The sequence below is a fragment of the Thalassophryne amazonica genome, chromosome 6, assembly GCF_902500255.1.
Source record: "Thalassophryne amazonica chromosome 6, fThaAma1.1, whole genome shotgun sequence".
Taxonomy (NCBI): domain Eukaryota; kingdom Metazoa; phylum Chordata; class Actinopteri; order Batrachoidiformes; family Batrachoididae; genus Thalassophryne; species Thalassophryne amazonica.
In genome coordinates, this window is record NC_047108.1 from 91,037,058 (window position 1) to 91,045,353 (window position 8,296).

An 8,296-nucleotide genomic window follows, 5' to 3' on the forward strand; every position below is an offset into this window, starting at 1 on the left:
TATTGAAAGTTCTCTGGAAAATAACAATTTTGAGCATAATCGTGGTACAGTGGTCCTTCGTTATCGCGGGAGTTACGTTCTAAAAATAACCTGCAATAGGCAAATCCGCGAAGTAGTCACCGTTATTTTTTTTTACAATTATTATAGATGTTTTAAGGTTGTAAAACCCCTCACTACACACTTTATACACTTTTCTCAATCAGGCATTAACATTTTCTCACTTTTCTCTCCTGTGTAAACAATCTCTTTTTTCTTCTGGGTGAGAAGATTATAAACAGACACACGCAGAACACAATGCGCGTGCTCTCCCTTCGCTCACTGCCTCCGGGGGTACGGATGCGGGACCTGCAAAGAATCCAAGTCATGGCCACGGAGCTCTGCGGCTGTGGTAACCGAGACCATGCAGCGGGCGCTGCAGATTTTTCCACAAGAAGTCTATCCTTGCGGGCTGCCAGAGTGCTCCGCATCAAAACAGCGAGCGTAGTCTCTGAACCTGTTGCTGGAGTTGGATGCAGCTCGGCACAGCAGACAGGGGGGCAGTGTGAGTGGCCTGCTGCAGCGTTTAATGAGCCCTCAGACTCAGTAAGTGCATCAGAGGCAGTGAGAGCAATCGCGGTGATGCCGACCAGTGCCGCGACCGGCCCAGCTGATAAGACGCAGAACACAATGCGATGTTTAAAAAAAAAAAGAAGAAGCATGCAAAATTGCACAAAAAAAAAAAAATCTGTGAAACTGCGAGGCCGTGAAAGGTGAGCCGCAATATAGTGAGGGACCAATGTATTTCATAAGTAGCCACAAGAAGCAAAATCACAGAGAAAAATTATCCTGAGATATTTTCTTTTTGTACAAAAAAGGTTAATTTAAACTCATTACCAGGTGTTTTTCCTTCAAAAATGCATTTATAGTCCCCCTCTTGTAGAAGTACATCCTTTACAGGTCTTGAGGCCCATCAGGTCATTGCGTATCCCCAGATAGCATAGTGGGAAGCACATGAGAGTCTAAAGAGCGGTGGAAGTCTATAAGTCCCTCTGAATGGGACACCAGTCTAATCCAGGTTACTTCCAAAGCCAAGGCCAGCAATGCATTTGCAGCTGGGTGGAATGGGACAATGCAGATGAAATGTCTTGTCAAAGGAGACTGGCAGGTTGCCTGAAGGACACACTTGGAATTGAATCGTAGTCCATATATTGGTAGTCCAACTCCTATCCCACAGGTCCACCTGCTCAGTCACATCCTGGAAATATGAAATAATTGCAAGACATTGTTAATCTGTATCCTCTGAATGTCCATGCACATTTGCAAATGATATGATCATTTAAAATTCCATGAATATTATGTTTTCCAGCTGGAACCTCATTGTTTCAAGTAGAAGGTTTGCTCTGGTGCTGTTTTTAAAACAAACTGCCATTAGCATCCACTGTGGCAGTCAGTAATGAGAGCTTTTAGTCAAGCTTGCTGCTGCTTGTTCAAAGTGTGTCTACTGTATACATGTATTTCTATGGTTGTGTAGGTGGGTGGTGGATAACTGAATGCAACTGAGTTCCAGAGAAACCAAATATAATCCATATCTGTCGGCCAGGTGGTGGTGGTTTTTAAATATTAAGATCCTGACCTTTATGTTTGACAGTAGTGCTTTACATTTTTCATCCCAGGTAAGTCCCTTTGGCTGCTCCCTTGTTTGCACTCAGGGTCGCCACAGCAAATCCAAGGTGGATCTGCATGTTGAATTGGCATAGGTTTTACGCCGGATGCCCTTCCTGACGCAACTCCACATTACATGGAAAAATGTGGAAGGGGTGGGATTTGAACCCGGAACCTTCTGCACCAAAGCCAAGCGCATTAACCACTTGGCCACCACCCCTGCTACATTTTTCATTCCAAATGACTCAAATAACATTGAATAAGTATGACTTCTGAGAGGAAACCCAGCGTATTGCTTCATCAGCAACCCTTTCAAGCTGCTGTTTGTCTCATCTCGCAGACATGTCATTATTTTTCAAACAGAGAGATGTGTTTAGATTCTGCAACTGTTAGGTCATTGAGTCCCCACCTTTGAGAATTAGTGTCACGCATGCTGCGTGTGTTTGTGAAGGCACTGTGATTTTTCCTTCAGTGTGAAGGCCTCGTCACAGTGTGTGGGAGCCAGGATCTAAAGAACCAGGGTCTGTGCCCCTGACCTGACCCTGAATATTTTCTAACGTGCACCTTTACCAAAAGTCCATCTTATCCCTGAGTGGCTTTGACAAGCTGCTTCCGTGGTAATGGCTCTTAATTTCTGAGTAATTGCTATCTCTAAGTGATGAGGGACAAGCCCTTGCCCAGGTTGAGGAAAAAAAACGTATCATGGTACGTAAACGACCACAAGTTATGAGGTTCCTTTTTCATCTCTTCCTGAAAGGCCGAGACCCCTGCTGTTCCTTTGGCCCGAGAGAGATTTGTGTCGAGTGTGAAGCCATAACCTGAGGAGACAGAGTGCAGCGAGTCATGTGCTTGTCTCAAGATGTGTTTGTGCTGGGGAACAGGAGGGGAAGCGAAGGAAGTGAAGAGGGTAGAGTGGGATGCAGGGTCAGGAGAGAGAGAAAGGGGTGGGCAGGCACTGCAGGTGAGGGGGATTAGCTGCAGCTAGAGGCCCAGAGAAACTAAATACAGATCTGTCAACCTAATCCTCACAAATAGAAAACAGAGCTGCCCTCCCTTCAGAATCCACATAGTTCAGCACATCCACCTCCTGCCTCTTTGCCCCCCGCCCACTACTCTCTACCTCAGGCCCTCCTGCATCTCTGTTTCTCATCAGTTTTTGGCCTCGGCCGGTCTGCCTGTGCCGCCTGTTCTTTAATGACTCCTCAGACCCGCTTCCCTTTAAGAGGAGCTGACTGATCACCCACGGTCGCCTCTGACTGACAAGCGAAGGCAGCCTTATAGAGTGATGAGAGCAAGAGGCAAAAGGTCACGGCCTCTCACTGCGCAGACAACGATCTAAAAGGGCCCTCTGCATTGAACTGAATGGCGCTGGGCTGACCTTTATCAGGCCTCACACCTCAGCAACGGACCTGCTGTCTGTCAACCTGAACCCTGCCGATGATACAATTGACAGAGTGTCTGAATGATAGCATCCTGTAATGGATCAGCACTACTAAGCTGGGCATTATGGGGAGCTTAAGTAAAACGGTATCACTGACTGTCAGTAACTGATGGTTCTGGCTGGACTGCTGAGAGCTATGAATCAGATCCAAGTGACTCTGGTGTTCCTGAGAGCCATATCAGCTGCAGGCGGATGCAGGAGTGACAGGACATAGCGGATACAGGCGAAAGCAGGTATTGAATGATACAAAGAAGGAATGCAAGGTGCAGAATTTCCACCATCCATTCATGATCCAAAATCTGTGCAGGTGGAGCATGTGATAATTCCATTGCAGTTATGCCAAACTGATACTGGTTTATTTTATGACAATGACAGGAGTATTAATTCGATTTCAATTTAATTCCTTTCAGCAGAAACAATTCAAACTAGGACCGCAAGCAGTCATATACGGGCCCTCGTTCCGTGCGACCGCCTACCCAGGGCAGTGTGTTCTCTTGTGACCAGATGTGGGCATGTGCGTACAGGGGCAACCACTCATCCCACAGTTCAAATTTCAAGCAAATCACGCAATGCATGAAGGAGGTATGACATGTTGATGGTTCATCCACTAGGGGGTGCTCAGTGTACAAACAGAGGGGCCAGGTGTGTTGAGGGGCCAACCGTCATCATACATGCGAAGTTTCAAGTCAATCAGGCAAAGCATGAAGGAATTATCATGACTTGATGTTCTATGGCGAATGGTCAAAATGGCGGCACCACAGTGGCCACACTCTTCAACATAGAGAAAAGCTTTCAATAACTTTTGGTTAGTATTATCTCTGGATGCTGTTAAATAAATTTGAAGTGCATTGGACAAAAACCTAGGAGGAGTTCGTTCAAATATAACGTGAGGAAATCATGGCAAAATGACAAGAAAATTAAAAGTGGCCGACTTCCTGTTTTGAGTAGACAAATGGTGCAAGAGACTTTTTTGTACGTCTATGCAATTCACACATGTGTACCAATTTTAATCTCCCTAGTATAAAAAAACCCCTATGGGGAGGGTTTTTTGAAAGTTTCAAGGGGGCGCTATTGAGGCATTTTGCCCCACCCACGGGCAACGCCCCTATGAATTGTAAGAGGTTGTCATGCTTGATCTGTGTATCAATTTTCATGATGATATGACAAAATGAAAGCCGTCAAAAGTAAGAACGTAATTTCATGGCAAAAGAGCGATATTCGGTACGGCACCACACAGAAGCCGTTACTCGTAAGTTCACGGCGATCATTGCCTATGTTCACCAACTTGTTCTGCATGTTTTAGAAGTGGGAGGAAGTTGATGGTGTTAAGTATGTGAAATCAGTACCTGTTTAAGTATAATGTTTCATGGCGAAGGGTCAAAATGGCGGCGCCATACCGGCCACACCCTTCAACATAGAGAAAAGCTTTCGATAACTTTGGGTCAGTATCATCTTTGGATGTTGTCAAAGAAATTTAAAGTGCATTGGACAAAATCCCTAGGAGGAGTTCGTTCAAATACAACATGTGGAAATCATTTCAAAATGATTTGAAAATTCAAAATGGCCGACTTCCTGTTTGGAGTAGACTCATGGTGCAAGAGACCTTTTTGTACGTCTATGCAAGTCACACGTGTACCAATTTTCATCTCCCTACTCCAAAAAAACCCCTATGGGGAGGGGTTTTTTAAATTTTCAAGGGGGCGCTATTGAGCCACTTTGCCTCGCCCATTGGCGAGGCCCCTATGAATTGTAGGAGGTTGTCATGCTTGACCTGTGTATCAATTTTCATGATGATATGACAAAATTAAAGCCGTCAAAAGGAAGAACGTAATTTCATGGCGAAGGGGTGATATTTGGTACGCCACCACACAGAAGCCGTTACTCGTAAGTTCACGGCGATCATGGCCTACGTTCAACAACTTGTTCTGCATGTTTTAGAAGTGGAAGGAAGTTCATGGGGTTAACTATGTGACTTCAGTACCTGTTTAAGTATAATGTTCCATGGCGAAGGGTCAAAATGGCAGCACCATAGTGGCCACACCTTTCAACATAAAGAAAAGCTTTCAATAACTTTTGGTCAGTATTGTCTCTGGGTGATCTGTAAGAAATTTGAAGTGCATTGGACAAAATCCCTAGGAGGAGTTCGTTCAAATACAACATGTGGAAATCACGCCAAAATGACAAGAAAATTCAAAATGGCCGACTTCCTGTTTGGAGTAGACCCATGGTGCAAGAGACTTTTTTGTACGTCTATGCAAGTCCCACATGTGTACCAATTTTCATCTCCCTACTCCAAAAAAACCCCTAAGTGGAGGGGTTTTTGAAAGTTTCAAGGGGGCGCTATTGAGGCATTTTACCTCGCCCATGGGCGACGCCCCTATGAATTGTAAGAGGTTGTCGTGCTCGACCTGTGTATCAATTTTCATGATGATGTGACAAAATTAAAGCCGTCAAAAGGAAGAACGTAATTTCATGGCGAATGGGCAATATTCGGCACGCCGCCACACGGACGCCGTTACTCGTAACTTCACGGCGTTCATCGCCTACGTTCACCAATTTGTTCTGCATGTTTTAGAAGTGGAATGATTGTGACATCAGGACCTCTTAAAGTAAAAATAGGACATTTCCCGCCACCACCGGAGGGCGCTATGGCGCAGGTGGGAACGTAAGATATGTAGATGTTCAGGGCAGAGCCCTCATCATATCCAGCAAGTTTGAAGGATCTACGATGAAGTATGTGGGCGTGACAGCCGTTCGAAGTGAAATGGCGTGCTCCGAAAAGCTCGCCAAAGTTTGACGACCCCTAGCAGCCACGCCTTTTGACTTAATTAGAATCTTTTGATAACTTTTGATCACCATTGTGTTGTGATGATTTTGACCAAATTTGAAGATGATCGGCTGAAATCCCTAGGACGAGTTCGTTCAAATGTAAGTAGTGGAAATGGGCAAAAATGGCAAAAATTTGCTCCAAATCGAAACTTAAAATCAAAATGGCTGACTTCCTGTCGGTATTTCACCATGACAGTAAGAGACTTTTTCGTGCGTCCTAGCATGGTAAATATGTGTACCGATTTTCGTGAGGCCACGACGAAAAAAGCCCAATGCGGAGGGGTTTTTGAAAATTTCTAGGGTGCGCTATTTCGCGGTTTTTCTGCGACCATGTGCGACGCCCCCAAAATATCGAATTTCAGATCCGGCCGGACGACTTTGGAAAGTTTGGTGAGTTTTTGAGTATGGGAAGAGGCCGAAATTTTGATTTCAAAAGTGGCAAGAATAATAATAATAACTAGGACTGCAAGCAGTCATATACGGGCCCTCGTTCTGCGCAACCGCCTACCCAGGCCAGTGGGTGCCCTTGTGACCACATGTGGGCATGTGCATGCAGGGGCAACCACTCATCACACAGTTAAAATTTTAATCAAATCACACAATGCATCAAGGAGTTATGACATGTTGATTGTTCATCCACTAGGGGGCGCTGAGTGTACAAACAGAGGGTCTGGGTGTGTTCAGGGGCCAACCATCATCATACATGTGAAGTTTCAAGTCAATCAGGCAAAGCATGAAGGAGTTATCATGACTTGATGTTCCATGGCAAAGGGTCAAAATGGCGGCACCATAGCGGCCACACCCTTCAACATAGAGAAAAGCTTTCGATAACTTTTGGTCAGTGTCATCTCTGGATACTGTCAAAGAAATTTGAGGTGCATTGGACAATATCCCTAGGAGGAGTTCGTTCAAATACAACATGTGGAAATCATTGCAAAAGAAGAAAATTCAAAATGGCCGACTTCCTGTTTGGAGTAGACTGATGGTGCAAGAGACTTTTTTGTACGTCTATGCAAGTCACACATGTGTACCAATTTTCATCTCCCTACTCCAAAAAAAACTCTACGGGGAGGGGTTTTTGAAATATTCAAGGGGGCGCTATTGAGGCATTTTGCCCAGCCCATGGGCGAGGCCCCTATGAATTGTAAGAGGTTGTCGTGCTTGACCTGTGTATCAGTTTTCATGATGATGTGACAAAATTAAAGCTGTCAAAAGGAAGAACGTAATTTCATGGCAAAGGGGCGATATTTGGTACGCCGCCACACAGAAGCCGTTACTCGTAAGTTCACGGCGATCATCGCCTACATTCAACAACTTGTTCTGCATGTTTTAGAAGTGGAAAGAAGTTCATGGGGTTAACTATGTGACTTCAGTACCTGTTTAAGTATAATGTTCCATGGCGAAGGGTCAAAATGGCGGCACCATAGCGACCACACCCTTTGACATACAGAAAAGCTTTCAATAGCTTTTGGTCAGTATCGTCTCTGGGTGATCTGTAAGAAATTTGAAGTGCATTGGACAAAATCCCTAGGAGGAGTTCGTTCAAATACAACATGTGGAAATCACGCCAAAATGAGAAGAAAATTAAAAATGGCCGACTTCCTGTTTGGAGTAGACCCATGGTGCAAGAGACTTTTTTGTGCGTCTTTGGAAGTCACACGTGTACCAAATTTCATCTCCCTACTCCAAAAAAAACCCTAAGTGGAGGGGTTTTTGAAAGTTTCAAGGGGGCGCTATTGAGGCATTTTGCCCCGCCCATGGGCGACGCCCCTATGAATTGTAAGAGGTCGTCGTGCTCGACCTGTGTATCAATTTTCATGATGATGTGACAAAATTAAAGCCGTCAAAATGAAGAACGTAATTTCATGGCGAATGGGCAATATTTGGCACGCCGCCACACGGACGCCGTTACTCGTAACTTCACGGCGTTCATCGCCTACATTCACCAATTTGTTCTGCATGTTTTAGAAGTGGAATGAAGTTGATTGGGTTAAGTATGTGACATCAGGACCTCTTAAAGTAAAAATAGGACATTTCCCACCACCACCGAGGGGCGCTATGGCGCAAGTGGGAACGTAAGATATGTAGACGTTCAGGGTGGAGCCCTCATCATGTCCAGCAAGTTTGAAGGATCTATGATGAAGTATGTGGGCGTGACAGCCGTTCGAAGTGAAATGGCGTGCTCCGAAAAGCTCGCCAAAGTTTGACGACCCCTAGCAGCCACGCCTTTTGACTTAATTAGAATCTTTTGATAACTTTTGATCACCATTGTGTTGTGATGATTTTGACCAAATTTGAAGACAATCGGATGAAATCCCTAGGACGAGTTTGTTCAAATGTAAGTAGTGGAAATGGGCAAAAATGGCAAAAATTTGCTCAAAATCG